Source organism: Peromyscus californicus, unplaced genomic scaffold (genome assembly GCF_007827085.1).
Source record: "Peromyscus californicus insignis strain IS unplaced genomic scaffold, ASM782708v3 Scaffold_20__1_contigs__length_68692818, whole genome shotgun sequence".
In the NCBI taxonomy this organism is placed as follows: Eukaryota; Metazoa; Chordata; class Mammalia; order Rodentia; family Cricetidae; genus Peromyscus; species Peromyscus californicus.
Genome location: NW_026294503.1, coordinates 54008037 through 54031032, shown reverse-complemented (window position 1 = coordinate 54031032; position 22996 = coordinate 54008037). Strand labels below are relative to the sequence as shown.

The following is a 22996-nucleotide window of genomic DNA, read 5'->3' as shown; positions in this document are numbered from 1 at the left end:
TGACTGCTGGGGATAGTAGTGCGCACCTTTAATCCCTTTAAACTCAAGAAGCAAAGGCAGGCAGGTTTCTGTTAGTCCAAAACTAGCCTGATCCTCATGGCCAGTTCCAGCCCATCCAGGGCTACACACAGAGAGCCTGTCTCGGAAAGAAGAAACAAACAAAACAACAAAATCTTTATGACTTAAAAACAGCAAAACAGAAAAATACCTGGCTCATCATGCTCATCTCAGGCAATCTATATTTTGTTTGGTTTTGTTCTTCATGATTTTTTTTCAGGTTGGCTTATATAACATAGCTAGAGTTGGTCTCAAACTCAAAATTATTCTGCTTAACCTCCACAAAAGTCTAGGATTACAGGCGTGTGCTACCAGACCCAGCTGGCATTCTATTATTCTATCAACTAAAGATTCATTCCTTTGGACAGCCATTTATGTGGCCAGAATGATGTTCAGTAGAGGCTTCTCTACCTGTTGATATGGCAAGGAAAAGGGGCTGTGTTACTGGGAAAATGGAAGAAATATTTTTAACCTTAAAAATTATGTAAGTGGAATAAAGGTCTTAATATCCACAACAAAGGGAATATTGCTGTTGGTTATTTTTGCTCTTTTGGGGGGGCCTGCCACCCAGCTCCCAAATATATCACATGGAGGCTTATTACTACTTACAAATGCCCATTCTTTAGTTTGTCTTGTTTCTTACCAGCTTTTCTTAACTTTAAATTATCCCATCTACCTTTTGCCTCTGGGCCTTTTCCTTTTCTTACTTCTGTATATCTTACTTTCCCACTTTGTGGCTGGCTGTGAGGCTGTGAGGCTGTGAGGCTGGGTGGCTGGGTGGCTGGGTGGCTGGGTAGCTGGGTGGCTGGGTGGCTGGGAGGCTGGGAGGCTGGGTGGCTGGGTGGCTGGGTGGCTGGGAGACTGGGAGGCTGGGAGGCTGGGAGGCTGGGAGGCTGGGAGGCTGGGTGGCTGGGAGGCTGGGTAGCTGGGTGGCTGGGTGGCTGGGTGGCTGGGTGGCTGGGTGGCTGGGAGGCTGGGAGGCTGGGAGGCTGGGAGGCTGGGAGGCTGGGAGGCTGGGAGGCTGGGTGGCTGGGTGGCTGGGTGGCTGGGTGGCTGGGTGGCTGGGTGACTGGGTGGCTGGGTAGCTGGGTGGCTGGGTGGCTGGGTAGCTGGGTGGCTGGCCTCGAACATCCTCCTCTCCTTGTTCTCTTCTCTTTCTTCTTTTCCTCCCAGATTTCTCCTTCTATTTATTCTCTCTGCCTGCCAGCCCCGCCTATCCTTTCTCCTGCCTCACTATTGGCCATTCAGCTCTTTATTAGACCATCAGGTATTTTAGACAGGCACAGGAACACAGCTTAACAGAGTTAAATAATGCAACATAAAAGAATGCAACACATCTTTGCATCATTAAACAAATGTTCCACAGCATAAACAAATGTAACACACCTTAAAATAATATTCCACAACAGAATGCATAACTAAGAAAATAGCAATAAAGTAAACAAAAGCAAAACTCAAAATGAAACATCTACCATAATCTAGCCTATGGAAAATAGTAAAGAAAAAAATAAAGACAAAACTAAAATATTAGTAAATAAAAAATATGAAATAAAATGACAGAAACTAGCACTAATAATGTCAACAACCACATGTGGGATAAAGTTATCAATGAAAAAGTCTCTCAGACTGGATATAAAAAATTCCAACAAGGCTGGAGAGATGGCTCAGCAGTTAAGAGCACTGGCTGTTCTTCCAGAAGACCTGGGTTCAATTCCCAGCACCCACATGGCAGCTCACAGCTGTCTGTAACTCTAATTCCAGGGGATCTGATACCTTCACACCAATGCACATAAAATAACGTTAAATAAATTTTAAAAATTCCAACAACATTGACTCTAAACAATATACTTTAGCTGGGCATAGTGGCACACACCTTTGGTCTTATCACTTGGAAGGCAGAAGCAGGCAGATCTCTGTGAATTCAAGGCCAGTCTGGTCTACATAGAGAGTTCCAGGACAGCCAAGGATATAGAGAGGAAGCCTGTCTCAAACAAAGACATACTTTAAAAACTGAATGAGGCAGAAATAGGACAACTGAAAAACACAGTGGGCAAATGGGAACCAAAAACTGAGATACAATTTTAATATCTGATAAACTTTAAGGCAAAAAACAATAAGAGGCAATGTTATACCCAGGTAAGAAAGAAAAGATCTAAGTATGATAAACATACAAACCTTAAGAGATTCTGCAACCTCTATAATGCAGCAGTGAACAGAAATCCATACAAATAAAACTGCCTTGGCCCTGGACATTGATCCTAGAGAAACAAAAACTTCAATGCACACAAAAACCTTCACAGCAGCTTTATTTATAACAGTCAAAAGCTAGAATAACAGCAGGGTACACCTTTAATCACAGCACTCAGGAGGCAGAGGCAGGCAGATCTCTGAGTTTGAGGCTAGCCTATTCTATACTGTGAGTTCTAGGACAGCCAGAGCTACCTGCTGAGATCCTGTATCAAATAAAACAAAACAGAAAGTGAGAATCACATTTCTTTGTATGCTAAACAAAAAAGGGGAGGGGGTAAAGGTTGGCATCAGCTTGGACAGTCTTCAAAATACAAACTAAACACAGCATGTGGAGCCAACACAGTAAGGAAAACAGGATGATAAAAAGTGCTATTGTGCTCGCTCTGATAGCTCATGTACTAAAACCACAATGATCTGGGAAAGTTAACATGGCCACCATGCAAGGAAGTTAGGAAAATTTATCACTCTTTTCTTATTTTCTTGCCTAAAATGTATATGCTGTAGAAACAGTTAACAAGGAAATAACTTTAAATGATGGCTACTCTTGTTTAATGTCATATGAAAAATCCATGTGCAATTCCAAGCACAATTGTTATCCAAGCACAATTGTTAACATATGTCTCAGTTCATGTAAGCGGAATAAATGTTTTATGATTAGGAAAAAAAATTTGTTTTTTTTTTTTTTTGTTTTTTTTTTTTGAGAGAGTCTCCTGTTTGTCAGAATAACCTCAAACTTTATATATAGCTGAGGGTCACCTTGAATTCCCAACCTTTCTGCCTCTTCCTCCCTGGTGCTGAGCTGGGCTCAAACCCAGAGCTTTTCATGTTAGGGAAGCACTCTACCAACATAATTACATCCCCAGCCCCCAAAAGGAACTACTGATGGGTACAAAAACTGAGTAAGTGTCTAGAAATTTATTACTAGGCAAAGTAAACAAATCCCAAAAAGTTGTAGACTTTGATTCCATTGATGGCTTGGTGGCTTTGGTTTCGTTTTGTTTGTTTGATTTGTTTGAGATATGATCTCACTATGGTGCCCAGGCTGGTCTTGAACTCTTGGGTTCAAACAATTCTCTCACTGCAGTCTCCTGAAAGCTTAAGAGTATGCCACCATTCCTAGGTCCAGTGCAACATTTTTAAGTGATAAAATTTTAGAAATGGCGCAGTGGTACATACTTTTAATGACAGCATTTGGAAGGCAGAGGCAGGTTGGATCTCTGTGAGTTCAAGGCCCACCTGGTCATTATAGCAAGCAAATTCCAGCACAACCAGAGCTACTAAGAGAGACCGTGTCTCAAAAAAAAAAAAAAAATTCTAGAAACAGAGGCTGAAGAGATGGCTTGGTGGTTAAGAGAGCACTAGTTGTTCTTGCAGAGACCTGGGTTTGAGTCCCAGCACCCACATGGTGGTTCACAACCATGTGTAACTCCAGGTCTGGGGATCTGATGTCCTTGCCCTCTTCTGACACCTGAAGGCACCAGGCATGCACGTAGTACACTCATACACACAAAATAAATAAAACTTTAAAAAATATTAGAAACAGGAGGACAGTGTAGTGGATAGTATTAACTAACAGGATCTAGTATCACCTAGAGACAAGCTTCTAGGCATACCTGTAATGGAGTCTTGTGGTGATACTTTGTGTATGCTCTATCAAAAAAAACTTGCCTAAAGATCAGAGGGCAAAGCCAGCCACTAGTTAGCCATAGAGACCAGGCAGTGGTGGCACACACCTTTAATCCCAGCACTTGGGATCTCATGTCTTTGCTCCCAGTACTTGGGAGGCATACACACCTTTAATCCCAGCACTAGGGAGGCTGAGCAGGAAGAGATATGGCTGGGCAGAGAAAAGAAATATAAAGGGGAGGAAACAGGAGCTCAGTCTTTTTGGCTGAGGAGTTGGTGAGGTAAGAGGTGGCTGTGGCTCGTTCCTTTGTCTCTGCTCTTTCAGCATTTACCCCAACATCTGGCTCTGGGTTTTTATTATAAGACCAATTTGGTTTCGTGCTATAGAGTCTCTTGATTAGGTTAACTGAAATGAGAAGACACACCCAAAGAGTGGGCAGCACGATTCCCTAGGCTTGGGTTCTAGACCACATAAAAAGGAGGAAGCCAGCTCAGCACAAGCATTCATTCACTGCTCTCCTCTTCCTAACTAACTGTGAATGCAACACAGCCAAGACTGCTTCAGGTGCTTGCAGTCTTAACTGTTCTACCACGATGGACTATATCCTTAAGCTGTGGACCAAAATAAACTATTCCACTTTAAATTGCTCCTATCAGGATATTTTATCACAGCAACATGAAAAGACAGATTCTTGGTTTCCAGTGGTTGGGAATTAGGAGAGGAGAAAAAGGGAAGTAAATATGGTTATAAAAGTGACATGACAATTGGGCATAGGAGTGCACACTTGCAATCCCAGCCCTAGGGAGGTGAAAGCGCAGGATCAGGAGTTCAAGATCATCCTTCACTGCAAAGCAAGTTCAAGTCCATGACTACACACACACACACACACACACACACACACACACACAATGAACTGGGGAGGTCAAGTTGAGTGTGGTAGCACACATTTGTAATCCCAGTATTTGAAAGGCTGAAGCAGTCAGATTTCTGTGAGTTCCAGGATAACATGAACTATATACAAGCTTCAGGCCAACAAGAATCAGCCTAAAAACAAACAACTGTCAGTAGACTGTGACAGCCCCACTTCCTGGTTAGAACTCTGTAAAACATTTCTACTATTGCTGGCCTGCAATCCCGCCACCTGGAAGGACAGGCAGAAGAAAGAGTAGTAGTTCAAGCTCAGCCACAGCTGCATAGGGAGCTGACGGCCAGCATGGGCTATTTGAGAGGCTTTCTCAAAACAAAGTTTCATTATGGGGGAAATGGGTAAAGGGCACAAGGGATTTCTCTGTTATTTCTACAGTTGCACTGACTAAGCTCAGGCTGCTAAGGAAACTTAAACACCTAAAAAATGGAATACAAAAATTTCCAACATCCAATGTAACATTTACAAATATAAGTCACTGAGCTGGGAAGAATGCTCAGCCATTAAAGGCTAGGCTCACAACCAAAAATACAAATATAATCCCCAACACAAGAACTTCAGATGACCACTATCATACAGATTACTTTCTCTAAAAACAGTAAGATATGGAAACTAATATCAAAAGTTTTGTTTTTTTTTTAAGATTTTGTTTTATAACTGGCAGTGGTGGTGCACGCCTTTAATCCCAGCACTCAGGAGGTAGAGGCAGGCGGATCTCTGTGAGTTCGAGTCCAGCCTGGTCTTCAGAACAAGACCCAGGACAGGCACCAAAACTACACAAAGAAACCCTGTCTTGAAAAACCAAAAAAAAAAAAAAGATTTTGTTTTTACAAGACAAGATTTTTCTGTGTAGTTCTGGTTGTCCTGGAACTCACTCTGGAGATCAGGCTGGCCTCAAACTCAGAGATCCACCTGCCTCTGCCTCCTGAGTGCTAGGATTAAAGGTGAGCTGTAGCTAGAGTTTTCCTGCCTGGCCCACAGTCAGGAAAATCTCTCTCACCTGCCAGTCCCACAGTCGCTCAGACCCAACCAAGCAAACACAGAGACTTATATTGCTTACAAACTGTATGGCCGTACCAGCCTTCTTGCTAACTGTTCTTACAGCTTAAATTAATCCATTTCTATAAATCTATACCTTGCCACGTGGCTCGTGGCTTACTGGCGTCTTCACATGCTGTTTATCATCATGGCGGCAGGCAGTGTCTCTGACTCAGCCTTCCACTTCCCAGCTCTATTCTCCTTCTTGTCCCGCCTATGCTTCCTCCTGCCTGACTACTGGCCAATCAGTGTTTTCTTTACTAACCGATCAGAGCAACACATTTGCCATACAGACCATTCCTTCCACAGCAGTGAGCGCCACCACTGCCTGGCTAAGATTTTATTTTTATTTCTATGTATATGTGTCTATGTATGTGTGTGCGCACACACACACAGATCAGAAATGGATATCAGATGCTCTGGAGCTGGAATTATAGGTAGTTGTGAGCTGCCTGATGTGCTGAGAATCAAAATCTGGTCCTCAGGAAAAGCAGCAAGTGCTCTTAACTCGAGCCATCTCTCTAGTCCTAAGGGCTGGGTTTTTTACTGCTTTTTAAAGAAAGGGTCTTCTGTAGCCTACCCTGGCTGGCCCTAAACTCTCTGTACAGCTGAGAATCATCATAAATCACTGATCCTGTGGCTTCCATGCTCAAATGGTGGGATTATAGGAGTGTGCCACCTGCTGCATTTAGTTCAGATTTTTTTTGTTGTTGTTAATGTTTTTTGTTTTTAAATCCTACCTGTGTGTGTGACTATAGACATGTGCCACCATTCTCCACTTAGTTTTTTGTTTTGTTTTTAAATCCTACCTATGATCTCACAAGCTATTCCTAAAATTAATACAGAAATGCAAGGAATTCAGCATAGACAACACAATGGTGAAAAGAAAGGACAATCCTGAAAGACTCACAGGTTCTGCTTCTTTTTCCCCTTACTCTATTCATACTATTTTTAACTTGTTTTCAAAAATAAGGAATATCGAGGGAATTTAAGGACATAAACACTTCATTGAGGAGCCCACTGTGCTCCCATGCCTATTTCCAAACTGATGGTCACTGATTAAGACGTAAATGTAGGTAGAAAAGGGCCTGGTAGAGTGGGGTAAAGGGGCTGGGAGGGGTTCAGAGAAGGTGGAGGTGACAGTAAGCTGAATGCACTATGTATGTGGTGGTTTGAATGAGAATGCCCTGGTATGAAGTCTCACATATTTGAATGTTGGTTCCTAGTTGATAAAGGTTTGGGAAGGATTAGGAGGTGTGACCTTGCTGGAGGAGGTGTGCTCTTGCTGGAGACAGTGTGACCTTGTTGGAGGAGGTATGTCACTGGGGTTGGGCCCTGAGGTTTCAAAAGCCCATGCCAGGCCCAGTGACTTTCTTTGTCTACCTGCTGCCTGTGGATCAGAATGCACAGTTCTCAGTCACTACTCACGTGTCATACTTATGTGCTCCCCACCAGAGATCAACGGGAGCTCAGCCTCAGATATATCCATAACACAGCTCCCATATCTATGGCTCAGAGAACATCTCAGAAGAGGGAGTAGAAAGGCTGCAAGAGCCAGTCTCTCCTAGAAATGGCTGCATAAACAAGACTGTAATAATGGCCATGTCAACGGATATGGTAATGTGGAAGGAGGAAAATTTCATGGATCCCCCTTCTAGATAAAGAACTACAGGCAACTAGTAACTGTGGGGAGAAGGAGAATTAGCCTCTCCCAGAGATGAGCACCTTAACTGGTTGTCCAATGCAGAGTGGTCAGCCTTAAAACCACATACACGCACAAACAAAAACAGACTCATTAGGTTGTATTTATATATTTGTGCATACACACACATATATACATGTATATGTACATAACAATAACAATCAAAAAAAAAGAGGCTTGCCAGGTGGTGGTGGTGCACTTTTTTTTTTAAAATTTATTTATGTATATGAGTGTTCTATCTGCATGTACACCTTTATGCCAGAAGAGAACATCAGATCCCACTAAAAATGGCTGTGAGCCACCATGTGCAGAGGACCTCTGGAAGAGCAACCAGTGCTCTTAGCCATCTCTCCAGCCCTGGTGGTACACATTTTTAATCCCAATACTCGGGCGGCAGAAGCAGGCAGATCTCTGAGTTTGAGGCTAGCCTGGTCTACAAAATGAGTTCCAAGACAGCTAGGGCCAGACAGAGAAACGCTGTCTTGAAAAATGAAAACAAACAAACAACAAAGAAACCCCAACAAAACAAAATGTATTTTTATTTATGTGTGTGTTGTGTGTCACATGTGTGGTTGCCCTTGGGCCAAAAGTGGGAGTCAGATCCCCTAGAGCTCGAGTTACAGGCATTTGTGAGCTACCCCACATGAGGGCTGGATAACAACCTCAGGTCCTCTGGAAGGGAAGCAAGTGCTCTTAAACATGATCCCATCTCTCCAGCTCTTAGTTTTTTTACATTTACTTATTTATTTGAGCGAGTGAGTGAGTGAGTGTGTGAGTGTGTGTGTGTGTGTGTGTGTGTGTGTGTGTGTGTGTGTGTGGTGTGTACAGATGCCTATACTGATCAATTTGTGAGCATCAGTTTTCTTCTTTCACTATGTGTATTCCAGGGATCAAATTCCTATCATTGGGCACAGGCCCATCACACATGTCTGGAGGTCAGAAGAAAATTTAAGGGATCAATTCTCTCCCTCCATCATGGGTTCTGAGGATCAAACTCAGGTCATCAAGCTTGTGCAATAAACATTTTTACCCACCAAGCCATCTCACCAGCCCATTTTCTCTTTTTAATTCATATTAGTCGGGATACAACATGCTTCATAAATCTATGGACTTACGTATTATTAGTTTTTGAAAAGTTTAAAGCTCTTGATACTTTGAATAATGCTGTGCCTCCATTTTCCCTATTTTTACAGTGAAAGCCCAACTATCCATTTACATCATTTTTATAGGAACTCTATTTTTTGCTTAATCTCATTTTCTATTTCCCATCTCTCAGTTCAACAACTCTGAATAATTTTTGTCAGATACATATTACAGTTCACTAATTCTGTCTTCATATATGTTTCATCTGTTTAAATTCACAAGTGTCTTTAGCTGCTAAACCATCTTGCAGGCCCAATTCTTGAATATTTCTTTTTCAAACTTTTGTTTGTTTGTTTTAATTGAAGCAGGGTCTCAGTAGCACATGCTGGTCTTGAACTTATGGTTATAATCTTACCTCAGCCTCTCAAATTCTGGGATTACAGGTGTGAACTACCATGCCTGGTCTCTATATACCTTATCTTCCATAAAGATGCTTAACTATGGGGAAGGGCATACTCTTCCTTCCACAGATGACCTGCTGGTTACCACTGTGAGCATCCTTGTTCATAAACCAACTTTGGACTTAGTGTATCAACACAGCAGGATGCTTTTCCCATTGTGACAACTGTTCTTGAGTTCTGTCAAGAACAACATGCTACAGCCAACATCTCCTACATGCTTACCCAGCACTGAATGAATGAAAGGAGCCTCAAGTTCTGCTTCTTTATTTTTCCAGGGTGACACAATCAGAAGACAGAGGGTAAGATTCAAACACAAGTGTCGCCCATATGATCATATGATCCTACAGTTCCATGAAAGAGTCCAACAGAACATTCTGTGGTAGAGATTGTTGCCAAGAGAGAATTAGAATCTAAACTGTAATTTATTATCTGTCCAGCCACAAACTAGCTCTTTTTTTTTTCTATTTTGACTTTTTAAACTTTATCACTGCCAGGTATGGTGGCCCATGCCTTTAATCCCAGCACTTGAGAGGCAGAGGTAGGTGTCTCTGTGCGTTGGAGGCTAGCCTGATCTCTGTAGTGAGTTCTAGACAGCTGGGGCTACATACAGAGACTCTGTCTCAAAAAGAAAAAAAAAAAAAGAATGAATGAATAAATAAATAAACAATAAGCTTTATTTATCATTATTGTGTGTGTGTGATGTGTGTTAGTACAGGAGCAAATGTGTCATCACACATGTCTTAAGATCAGAAGACAGCTTTTAGGGGTCAATTCTCTCCCTCCACCATGGGTTCCAAGGATCAAACTCAGGTAAGCCATCAGATTTGTGCAATAAGAGCTTTTACCCACTGAGCCATCTTGTCAGCCTATTTTCTCTCTTATTTCATATTAGTTGGGATACAACATGCTTCTTAAATCTACGAACTTATGTCTCATTCGTTTTTGAAAAGTGGTGCTTTATCACAGCAACAGAAAAAGAAACAGAACACTGAGCATGTTTTATTCTAAAGAAAATAAATGCTTTCTTCAGTACAAAGCAAAAGAGTTGCCATAATGCTCAGTGTCCTGTCTTTTGCCCTTTAGAGTGCTACCTGAATTTCTAGTACAACAAAGTGTTGGCAAGAAATTACATGAACCAAGTGTTGTGATGTCCACCCAGAATTCCAGCATTCAGGGCACAAGGGAGAAGAATCATAAGTTTAAGAACAGTTTTGAGGGGTTGGGGACTTAGCTCAGTGGTAGATCGCTTGCCTAGCAAGCACAAGGCCCTGGGTTCAATCCTCAGCTCCAAAAAAAAAAAAGAACAGTTTTGACTACATAGTGAGATCCTGTCAGAGAGAGAGAGAATTCCAACATCAAGTTGGATTATAAAAGAAAGGCTTTCAATGGGCCAGTGAGACCCCCCACCTCAAAAAAACAGAAACAAAAGATTTCACTGTCATCCAATCTTTGAATGTCCATCTACACAATGTATTTGAGTAAACTGTACAATGACGTAGAATTTGAGCCGGGCAGTGGTGGCGCACGCCTTTGATCCCAACACGTGAGAGGCAGAGCCAGGCAGATCTCTGTAAGTTCAAGGCCAGCGAGATCCAGGACAGACACTAAAACTGCACAGAGAAACTCTGTCTCGAAAAACCAAAAAAAAATAAAGAAAAAAAAGATCAACTTACCTTCAATGGCTGTACCTTGTTTAAATCTTGTGTTCAGGCAAAATAAAAAGCATTTGGGTTTTTTCTTCTGTATATATGCAACTTTAAAAAAGATATTTTCATTCAGGGAAGAGTTTCAGCCTGTTTACCTGAAAAATAAGAGAAAAACACTAATTTTCCTTTATAAGTTAATTTTCTTAGTTTCTTTCCTGTTGCTGTGATAAAATACTTTACAAAAGCCACTTAAGGAAGGGCTTATTTTAACTCGCAGTTCAAGGTCCATCATGGTAGAGAAATCAACGCAGTAGGAACTTGAAGCAGTTAGTCACATTACATCCACAGTCAAAGAAAAGATTAACAAATACCTGTAATCAGCCCACTGTCTCCTCCCGTACAGTCTAAGACCACTGCCTACAGAATGGTGCCACCCATGGTGGGCAGGTTTTCCCTTCTCAATTACTGCATCAAGATAACCTCCTATAGACATGCACCAGAAGTCCATTTCCCAAGTAATTCTAGATCCTGTTAAGTTGCAACATCATACTAACAAAAAATGTTGAAGGTTGGTGGTGTACACCTTTAGTCCCAGCACTCAGGAGGCAGAAGAAGTTAGATCTCTATGAGTTTGAGGCCAGCCTGGTCTATAGCACGAGTTCCAGGACAGCCAAAAAAAGTCAGGCAAAATACAAGGAAAACAAAAGAAATCAAGAACTGTTATTTTGATTGTAATCTTGATTGGAATGAGACCTAGGAGAGCAATAAAGTACCTCTGGGTGTATCTGAGGGCATTTTGAGAGATGATTAATTAAGGTGTGGAGAACTGCCTTGAATGTATAGTTGACACTATCTCATAGGCTGAGGGCCTGGACAGAATAAAACAGAAAAACGGAGAAGCTAGCTAAGCAGTCATACTTTCCTTGTCTTTTTCTTTCTCTCCCTCCTTCCCTCATTCTTTTCAGTCCTTCCTGGCTCCCATGATATACAAACTATGATCTGATAGACTATGGTAGACTAACACCACTATGACAAGGTAATACCACTCAGACTAGAGACGAAACAAATCTCTCCTCCCATAAGTTGTTTATATGGGTATTTTGTCACACAAATGTAAACCAACATTAAAAACCTTTACACGGGGGTGGGGGGGTGGGGCTAGAATTATGGCTCAGCTGTTTGTTATGAGCACTGGATGCTCTTCCTGGGTTCAACTCCAAACACCCACCTGATGGCTCAACAACCACAGCTCCAGTTCTGGGGAATTTGACACCCTTTTCTGGCTTCCACAGTTACCCAACAAGCACATGGCATACAGACATATACATGCAAGTAAAACACTCATTTAAAATAAAATGGTATGGGGTACAGAGGTAGGTATTACATGATTAAAAACATGGTTTTTTTGTTATTGTTGTTTTTAGAGACCATTAACTAAGAGCTATTAAGACCTACCCTGGCCAGGCAGTGGTGATGCACACAGATGGATCTCTGAGAGTTTGAAGCTAGCCTGGTCTATAGAGTGAGTTCCAGGACAACCAGGATTATACAGAGAAACCCTATTCCAAAAAAATCAGAGAGAGAGAGAGAGAGAGAGAGAGAGCTGCTCTGAAGTAGGCAGCACCAATTCTTTTTTTTTTAAGTTATGAATGTTCAGTCTTATCTTAGCTCTTATTTCTTGCTAGCTTTTATAACTTAAATAATCCCGTTTCTCTTCACCTATGTTTTGCCTCAGGCCTTTTTTTTTTTTTTAACCTTTCTTTCTGTATTTCCTACTTTCACTGCTTCTCATGTCAGGCAGCTGCCTGGCTTCTGGCTTGGGGCGTGTCCTTCTCGTTCTCTCATTCTTCTCTCTTTAGCCTAAATTTCTCCTATTGCTTATTCTCTCGGCCCGCCCGCCCTGCGTATCCCTCTCTTGCCTAGCTATTGGCCATTCAAAGTAATATTCTGCATCACAAACAAATGTAACACATTTCTACATAGTTGAAATAATGTTCCACAACACTGTCACTCCTGGCTTAAGAGGGTGCTGGGATTCAAACTCAGTTCCTCATGCTTACCTGCAGGCACTTAGAAATACCTCCTAATTCCCAGCCACCCTCCTCCTATTTTTTCTTTGCTTCTTTTTTTTCTTTTCTTTTCTTTTTTTGTTTTTTCAAGACAGGGTTTCACCGGGCGGTGGTGACACATGCCTTTAATCCCAGCACTCGGGAGGCAGAAGCAGACGGATCTCTGTGAGTTCGAGGCCAGCCTGGGCTACAGAGTGAGTTCCAAGACAGGCTCCAAAGCTACACAGAGAAACCCTGTCTCGAAAAACCAAAAAACAAAAAACAAAACAAACAAACAAACAAAAAAAAAAAACAGGGTTTCTCTATGTAACAGTCCTGCTGCTGTCCTGGAACTCACTCTGTAGACCAGGCTGGCCTCAAACTCAGAGATCCATCTGCCTCTGCCTCCCGAGTGCTGGGATTAAAGGTGGGCAGCACCAATTCTTAAGGTAGGAATCCAAATGGAAGAAAAGGAGAAAATGGAAGAAGCCACCTAGTCCAGGCATTTTTTTCCTTCTGTTTCCTTAAGAGCATAATGTAAGTAACTGTAGCAGGAATCTTAAAAAGTCTTACTAATAAAAACAAACCTGAGCCAGGTATTGGGGTGAACCCTGGAAGATCAGAGAGGCAGAACAGGCCACAGCCACCTCACCTTACCAATTCCTCAGCTGATTCTGTTTCCTCAGACTGGAAGCCTCTGAGTCCTCATCTGAATGGCTCTCAGCTGAACTGTTTGTTACTCAGAAGCCTAAAAGCTTAACCAGGCTAGTTCCTGGTTTTCACGCCTTATATACCTTTCTGCTTTCTTTCATCACTTCCTGGGATTAAAGGCATGAGTCACCATGCCTGGCTGCCTCCAGTGTGGCTTTAAACTCACAGAGATCCGGATAGATCTCTGCCTCCCAAGGCAGATTAAGGATTAAAGGCATGTGTGCCACCATTTTCTGGCCTCTATATCTAGTGGCTGTTCTGTTCTCTGACCCCAGATAAGTTTATTAGGGTGCACAATATTTTGGGGAACACAATAGCACCACAAGTTACTTTGTTCCACCATACCCTCCCTGAAAGAGAGATTGAAAACTCAGAAACTGTGAGACAAAAATCATCTTTCCACCCTTGATCTGCTCAGCTATTTGGTCACAAGGACACAAAACTGATACACTATGTTTAGTTGTATCCAAATCATGGGAACATTTCATAATTAAGGAACTAAAAAACTCTTGTTACTTATTCTAAAAAAAAAAAATTACTAACAATATAAATCCATTCCATATTTGACTAACTGGCTCAGTAGTTAGAATGTCACACCAAACAATCCAAGGATCATGGGTACTGTGAACCTGGTTATAGTGCCACCTACTCAGGAGGCTGAGGAAAGAGAATCTCTTGAGGCCAGGAGTTCAAGGCCAGTCTGGGCAATACAGCAAGACATTGTTTTGTTCCTTTGCATCTAGAGATATTCACATTAAGTGAATTAAGTCAGTCTAAGAAAGATAAATGTTGCATGTTTTCTTTCATTTATGGCTCCTAGACTTTATAGATACATAATGTCATATATGTACTGATGATATGAAAGTAGAAGCAAATTTGTCTGGGGGAACAAATGGGAGTAAGAAAAGAAAAGGGAGAAAGCAGTATAGAGAGAATGTGCTCAAAGAATATTATACAGTTGCAAGAAGTTGGTTTTCAGTAACCCTGTTTAATTTAAAATATAAAAAGAACCTAAGGATATGACAAGGATTTCTATTGAAGTTGCCAGTTTCATAACAGTAGACTGCTACCATTAACAAATGCACATTCCTGGTGTGGTAGTTTGAATGAGATTGATTCCCATAGGCTCGTATATTTGCATGCTTAGTGTCCAGTTGGTGAACTACTTGGAAGGATTAGGTACGGCCTTGTTGGAGTAGCTGTGTCACTGGGGATGGGCTTTGAGTGATCTTTCTTCCTTCCTTTCATTTCTTTCTTCTTTCCTTCTTTCTTCCTTTCTTCTTTCTTTTGGCTTTTTTCAAGACAGGGTCTCACTACAGAACCCTGGCTGTCCTGAAACTCACTAAATAGACCAGGCTAGTCTCAAACTCACAGAGATCCGCCTGCCTTTGCCTCCCAAGTGCTTAGATTAAAGATGTGTGATATTATACCCAGCTCTTGACTGTGAGGTTTCAACAGCCCACATCAGGTCCAGTGTCCCTGTCCCTCTGGCCTGAAGCCTGCAACTCAGGATCTAAAGCTCTCAGCTACTACTCCAGCACCATGCTCCCTGCCATGATGACAATGGACTAACCCTTTGAAACTGTAAGCAAGTCCCAGTCAAATGTTTTCTTTTCTAAGAATTGCCTTGGCTTGGCCGGGCGCACGCCTTTAGTCCTAGCATTTGGGAGGCAGAGCCAGGTGGATCTATGTAAGTTCAAGGCCAGCCTGGTCTGCAGAGCCAGATCCAGGACAGGCACCAAAACTACACAGAGAAACTCTGTCTCAAAAAACCAAAAAAAAAAAAAAAGTTGCCTTGGCCATGGTGTCTCCTCACAGCAACAGAACACTCAGACATCTGATCACAAGCTAAATGATAATCCCTCTCAACTCCTAGAGGAAATGCACTATAAATTGTGCTCTTCAACCACCATTTTCAAATATAACAGACAGTCCTCAGAGAAATGAATAACTCCAAGGACTGGTGCAAATATATATATAAATATATACATATATATATGCAATATATATATTGTATATATATATACATATATATATTGTATATATATATATATCAGGTATATTAATAAAATACAAGCAGCTGTGCAAACTGGCTGTAATCCCATCACTCGGCAGGCAGATCTCTATGAGTTCAAGGCCAGCTTGGTCTACATACTGAGTTCCAGGCCAGCTAGAGCTATACAGGAGACCCTGTCTCAAGAGAAGGAAAAGAGAAAGAAAGAAAGAAAGAAAGAAAGAAAGAAAGAAAGAAAGAAAGAAAGAGGGCTGGAGAGATGGCTCAGAGGTTAAGAGCACTGTCTGCTCTTCCAGAGGTCCTGAGTTCAATTCCTGGCAACCACACGGTGCCTCACAACCATCTGTAATGAGATCTAGCACCCTCTTCTGGCCTGCAGTGCAGGCATGCGTGCAGGCAGAACACTATATACATAATAAATAAATAAATAAATAAATCTTTTTTAAAAAAAGAAAGAAAAGAAACCAATGTTTTTCTTGAATTGAATACAAGATATAAACAAAATATTTCCATAGAAGGTAAGGTGATTTTTCCTTCTTTCTTGCAAAATTCAAGATTTTCCTTATTGTCTCGAAAAACCAAAAAAAAAAACAAGATTTTCCTTATTGTGTAATTTATATAAATATATATACAGGATATAAAGTAGAAGAGCAACTATGTAGGGAAAAGAAAAAGACAAAACTTCATGAGGGGCGGTGGTGGTGCATGCCTTTGATCCCAGCACTCAGGAGGCAGAGCCAGGCAGATCTCTGTGAGTTCAAGGCCAGCCTGGGCTACAGAACGAGATCCAGGAGAGGCACCAAAACTATACAGAGAAACCCTGTCTCGAAAAAAAAAAAAAAAACCTTCATGTCTCCCCATATAGAATCTAGATATTTATATATTTAATGCATACATACATATACATAAAGATGTGAAAGCAAAAAGGAGGGACTCTGGGAGGAGGAAGGAGATCAGCATGAGGAAAGACATGGAAAGGTGATGGAGTATGAATATAAAAGTACAATGATATGTATACATGAGATCATAATGAAATCCACTGTTTTGTATATTAAAAATTAATACTAAAAATGTGGAAAGATCCTGTCTCATTAAAAAAAAGAATGGGGCTGGAGAGATGGCTCAGCGGTTAAGAGCACTGAATGCTCTTCCAGAGGACCCGAGTTCAGTTCCTGGCACCCACATGGCAGCTCACAACTGTCTGTGACTCCAGTTCCAGAGGATTCGACACCCTCCTCTAAAAAAAAAAAAAAAAAAAAGAAACTGGAAGATAAGAGCCTAAAAGTACAAACAACCAAAGTGTCCATCAACAGATGAATGAATAAACAAAATAGGACACAGGTAGCTGAGGGAGGTAGCTCAGTGGTAAGGTGTATGCTTAACATACATATGACATTGCATCAATTCCCAATACCAAAGAAGATGGGTATAAACAATGGAATATTACTCAATATCAAAAAGGAAATTCAGAGGAAGAAGGCTCTCTGTGAGTTCAAGGCCAGCCTGGTCTACAGAACATTCCAGGAAAGCCAGGGATACACAGAGAAACTTTGTCTCAAAAAAAAAAAAAAAACCAGAAAAGAAAGAAAAAATACCACATAAACCCATTTATATGAGGAAATTCGTTTCAAAGACAGAAAGTTCAACAGCAGTTAGTTGCCAAGGAGCTGAGGGAAGGGTGAGTTAACAGCTATGATATAGTATGTACAAAGTTTCAATCTGACAAGATGGGGCTGGACTACATTTCCATGATGGAGTGCTTGCCTACCATGTGCTAGATTCCGAGTTCATCCCTAACAGTGCAGAAGCGTCAGGGATCCTTCTGGAATAAGCACTCCAACATCAATGAGAGTAGATGAGAGGAAATGTGTTCACCAGTGGACTAAAGCCCAGATAGTTCCTGAAAAGCCTAGGTCTGGGGTTCAGTTTGCATTCTCATTTTATATCAAAAACCACAAGGTGGGGAGAGTTAGCAAAACTGGTCAGGTTGTTACTGGGCAACAATCTACTATTTTATGCCATTTCTCCAGGTCATTCTGTTCCAGGTACCATGTGAAGTCATGCTTGGCAAAAGGCAGTACAAGCAGCGCTTGAGGTGAACCACTAAATAAATCAGTGTGTGTTATAACTGGTCTTTCCTACCTTATTCTACTTCAAGGGGGTAAAGAATTGAGAAGATAAAAGGTTTTGTAAAAAAAAAAATTTTAAGTTCTGGACTTGAATAGTGACGACATACAGTATGGATTGCTACAGTGGTGGATTTCAAATTACATAAATTTTATCACAACTAAAAATTAGTTGAGCTTGGTAGCCCCGCTACTTGAGAGGCTCAGACAGGAGGATCACTACTAATTCATCACTAACCTAAGCAACTTGATAACACCCTCTCTTTTAAAAAACTCATTTAGCTATGCATGGTGGCACACACTTTTAATTCCAGCACTCAGGAGGCAGGGGCAGGTGGATCTCTGAGTACTTTAAGGCCAGCCTGGTCTACAGAATGAGTTCCAGGATGGCAGGGTCACACAAAGAAACCCTGTCTCAAAATAGGAGAAAAGAAAGAAAAAAAAAAGGCCCTGAACAAATCTAGTAGCCTCTCTTTCTGTCTCCATTTTCCTTGTCTTTGAAAGGATAATACATACTTATAATGAAAAAGGATAATTTAGCCAGGCATGGTGGCGCATGCCTTTCATCAGAGCACTGGGGAGGCAGAGGTAGGTGAATCTCTGTGAGTTCAGGACCAGTCTGGTCTACAGAGTGAGTTCCAGAACAGCCAGGAATATACAGAGAAACCCTGTCTTATAAAACAAACAAAGCCAGGCAGTGGTGACACATGCCTTTAATCCATCCCAGCACTCAGGAGGCAGAGCCAGGCAGATCTCTAAGTGAGTTCGAGGTCATCCTGGTCTACAGAGTGAGATCCAGGACAGGCACCAAAACTACACAGAGAAACCGTCTCAAAAAACCAAACGAACAAAAAAGATAATTTAATGTAAACAATTCAGAATAACTAATATACAGAAAGTCTTTAAATACAAGTAGTTACTTTTTATTTCATTAACTTAATAAATAGCTAAGAATTAAATACCTACAGAATTTGAATGTAGTAGAACCAGCAAAATGGCTCTCAGTGGGTAAAAGGTCGTAAGCCTGGCAACCTGAGTTCAGTCCCCAGAACCCACATAGAGATGGATGGACAGAGGCTGGGCATGGCAGCACACATCTTTAGTCCAGCACTTAGGAAGCAGAAGCCAGGGGTGAGGATGGGAATCTCTGTGAATTTGAGGCCAGCCTGGTCTACAGAATGAATTCCAGGCCATCCAGGGATACATGGTAAGCCCTTCTTAAAATTAAAAAAAAAAGAAAGAAAGAAAGAAAAGGAAGGAAGGAAGGAAGGAAGGAAGGAAGGAAGGAAGGAAGGAAGGAAGAAAGAAAGAAAGAAAGAAAGAAAGAAAGAAAGAAAGAAAGAAAGAAAGAAAGAAAAAAAAGTAGATGGAAGCCGGGCGATGGTGGCGCATGCCTTTAATCCCAGCACTCGGGAGGCAGAGCCAGGCGGATCTTTGTGAATTCGAGGCCAGCCTGGGCTACAGAGTGAGTTCCAGGAAAGGCACAAAGCTACACAGAGAAATCCTGTCTCGAAAAACAAAAACAAACAAACAAACAAAAAAAAGTAGATGGCACAACCAACTCCAGAAAGTTGTCTATATGCATGAATGGCATGCATGACCCCCCACTACGCATGATGCACACACATATACAATAAATAAAAATGTTAAGATTTTATTTTATTTTGTCTATTTATTTATTGAGGCAGGGTCTCTATATATAGTACTGGCTATCCTGGAACTCAAATGTTGGGATTAAAGGTATACACTGCCACACCCAGCTTTTTTGGTTAAAAAAAAAAAAAGTTTTTATGTGCATGGGTGTTTTGCCTGCATGTAGGTCTGTGTAATATGTGCACGCACTGCCCTTAGAGGCCCTGGGATTGAAGTTACAGATGGCTGTGAGCTGTCATATGTGTGCTGGGAATTGAACCTGGGTCCCCTGGAAGAACAGCCAATGAATGCTCTTAACTTCTAAGCCACCACTCTAGCCCCAACAGCTAGTGCTTTTAACTGCTGAGCTATTTCTTTAGCTCCCTCATTGATATTCTTAAAAAAAAAAAAAAAAATGCTATGGGGCTGGAGAGATGGCTCAGAAGTTAAAAGAATGTACTGCTCTTGCAGAAGACCTGAATTGAGTTCTGAGCACCCTTGGTAGGTGGCAGCTCAACCACCTGGAGCTCTAGCTACAAGAGGACTTGAAGTCTCTGTGGGCACTTGCATTCATGTGATACACACACATACATGTAATTAAAAACAAAATAAAATATTGGGCCAAGAACCTTTAATACCACTACTTGGGAAGCAGAGGCAGGCAGATATCTATAAGTTAGAGGCCAGCCTGGTCTATATCAGTTCCAGGACAGCCAGGGCTACATAGAGAGACCCCGACTCAAGACAACAAAAACAAAACACAAAATTTGTTTTTAACGAATTTGAATGAACTAGCTTCTATGGAACAGAACTAGGGAAAGGTGAGGACCACATTTCTAATTTTAAAATTCTAAATTAAAAAAGGATAGATTTTTAAAATTAGAAGTCTTGTGTTTTTTGTTCTTGCCAGGTGGTGGTGGCACACGCCTTTAATCCCAGCACTCTGGAGGCAGAGCCAGGAGGATCTCTGTGAGTTCGAGGCCAGCCTGGTCTACAGGGTGAGACTGGGGCGCACAATGACATACAACACACACGTGTTCTCACAGCCAGGTGTCGTAAAGCATGCTTTTTTAAGGGGGAGGGGTGCATGGTTTGAGACAGGGTTTCTCTGTGTAACTTTGGAGCTTGTCCTAGAACTTGCTCTGTAGACCAAACTGGCCTTGAACTCAGAGATCCACCTGCCTCTGTTGGGATTAAAGGTGTGTACCATTTCCACCTGGCATAGTGTATACTTTTAATCCCAGTACTTGGGAGGCAGACTAGGCCAATCTCTGAGTTCAAGGCCAACCTAGTCTACAAAGTGAGTCCAGGACAGCTATGGCTATATGGTGAGACCTTGTCTCAAAAATAAACCAAATTAGCCGGGCGGTGGTGGCGCACGCCTTTAATCCCAGCACTCGGGAGGCAGAGGCAGGCGGATCTCTGTGAGTTCGAGGCCAGCCTGGGCCACAGCGCGAGCGCAAAGCTACACAGAGAAACCCTGTCTCGAAAAACCAAAAAAATAAATAAATAAATAAACCAAATTAAATTTGAAGAAGTGTGTGTACATACGTGTGTGTGTGTGTGTGTGTGTGTGTGTGTGTGTGTGTGTGTGTAAGAGAGAGACAGAGAGATAGAGCAAATACTGCTCTTGCAGAAGACCCAAAGTTCAGTTGCCAGCATCCACACTGAGTGACTCACAAGCACTTGTAAGTCCAATTCCAGAGGATCCGATGCCTCTGGTCTCCAAGGACACCTGCACTCATATACACAAACACATAACTAAACATAAAATTAAAATCTAGCCAGGTATGGTGGCACACACCTTTGGGAGGCAGAGTCAGATGTGTTCCAGGCCAGCCATGACTACAAAGTAAGACCCTGTCTCCAAATACAAATTAAAGTTAATTAAATTAAAATTAAAAATATTTACACACACACACACACACACACACACACACACACACACACACACACACACACATATATCAAACTGCCTGATGAACAAACTTGTCTGAGTATTGGGCCAAGAGCAGAGAAAGCACAGTCTGGACTCACTCGAGACACAAAAAGAGAAAGGGAAAAAGGGAATAATGGTTTTAATTGGAAGTGAACATCCTAAAACTCCAGGCCTCTATAACGAAAACCTTTCTTACTGTGGCAATAAAAAAGTGCCAGCCGCCCAACTGTTGATTCTCCTGTCATATCCTAAAACAAGGATTGCAATACAGAGACCTTTAGCACAGGGCAGTGTAGGGAACAGAGGAAACCCTGAGAGGTTCTAAGGGGACTGTTTGACATAAGCCTGGGATCAGTAGGAAATGGAAAAGCCTTTGCTCTGGGTCAGGCTCAGAGAGGCAAAGCTGCCTTCTGGTCCAAGTGCCCTAATTACAGACAACTGACCAGTATATACAAAAAGCCCTAGCAACTGCAGGTTCCCTCCTCCCGGGTGTTTACAGTCTCAAGTCTCAGGCATCTGCATCTCCTGCGGACACCTCCTGCCTAACTCTTCCCCCCATGCTGTACAAAATAAACATGTTGAACTTCCTCAATGTGGCAGTAGGCACAACTCCATCAGAGTGCACATGGCCCACCTGGCCCCATATCTGTCCTTTCTTCATTCCCTCACTGCCCCTGCTCAGGGTTCTAGAATCAAGACACTCCAGAGAAGGAGCAGCAAGATGTAAGCGAAAGGAAGGAAGCTAGATGGAGAAGACAGACAGGATGAAGGCTGCTGGACAAGACAGATAAGATGCTTACCCACAGAAACACCAGGTAGACGACAGTCAACAGGGATATAAAGGTTTTTTTTTTTTACATCTCCAAAGTTTTTGTTTAGTTTTGGTTTTGAGACAAGATCTCACTGTGTAGCCCTGGCTGGGCTGGAACTCAGAGAGCTGCCTGCCTGTGCTGGGATTAAAGGTGTGTGCTACTGTGCCCAGAATGATCTCCAAATCTTCTAGTTGTTAGTTTTGTTTGAAATCGAGTCTAGTACTATAACCCAGGCTCGGTCTAAACTAGCAGTATTCTTTCTGCTTCAGCCTGCTGAGATTACAGGTATGAGTCACCACCACCACCACATCTGGCTCAAAATCTTCAAATGTTAATTACTCTACTTTTTAACACTGCCCAGGCCAATACTATGCAGGATACATTCTGAAGCCAACAGAAGCTCTGAGGCCAGCAGGTTTTCCTGCCCACCCTTCTATCCCAGCCAATTAGACTTTGAGTCCTCCACTGACTGATATCTTGGCTCAACTTGTTATGCAAAACACAGGCTGGGGGGGGGGGGGGCGTATTAAAACAGCATTTATTTCTCATAATTTAAGAGTCTAGTAGAAGTCAAAATCAAGTGCTAGCTGGTTTTCTTCCTAGTACAGATAGCTGCCATTTTAGCTAACCCAATTTTGAGATCCCTACCCCCATGTCTTCATCTATCTTAAATCCCCCCCTCCCCGTCTTTGATTTTTTGAGACAGAGTTCCTCTGTGTAGCCCTAGCTGTCCCAGAACTCACGGAGATTGCTTTGTAGACCAGGCTGGCCTTGAACTCACAGAGATTCCCCTAAATGCTGGGATTAAATTCATGTGCCACCACCACCAGGCATTGTTTTCTTAATCATTTCGCCCTGACTAGATTGGGTGTTAGGTTAGGGCTTGACTATATAATAAGGGAGCATACAATCCAATCCAAAGCAC

General features: G+C 42.0%; 1 protein-coding gene across 8 annotated transcripts in view; it reads right to left on the bottom strand.

The window, feature by feature from the left end:
* Positions 1–22996, bottom strand: part of Ppp6r2 (protein phosphatase 6 regulatory subunit 2) — a 95096-nt gene that overhangs the window by 56885 nt on the left and 15215 nt on the right. For 5 of the 8 annotated variants that reach the window (XM_052748640.1, XM_052748635.1, XM_052748639.1 and 2 more), the window contains exons 2-3: positions 10817–10944; positions 2233–2315 (exon numbers count right to left, since the gene is read on the bottom strand). The gene's annotated coding sequence lies outside the window, so the exon portion shown is untranslated. Of the gene's footprint in view, positions 1–26; positions 137–2232; positions 2316–10816; positions 10945–12244; positions 12349–22996 lie in introns of those variants that run through there. The other 3 variants (XM_052748636.1, XM_052748638.1, XM_052748637.1) reach the window with 3 other exon arrangements.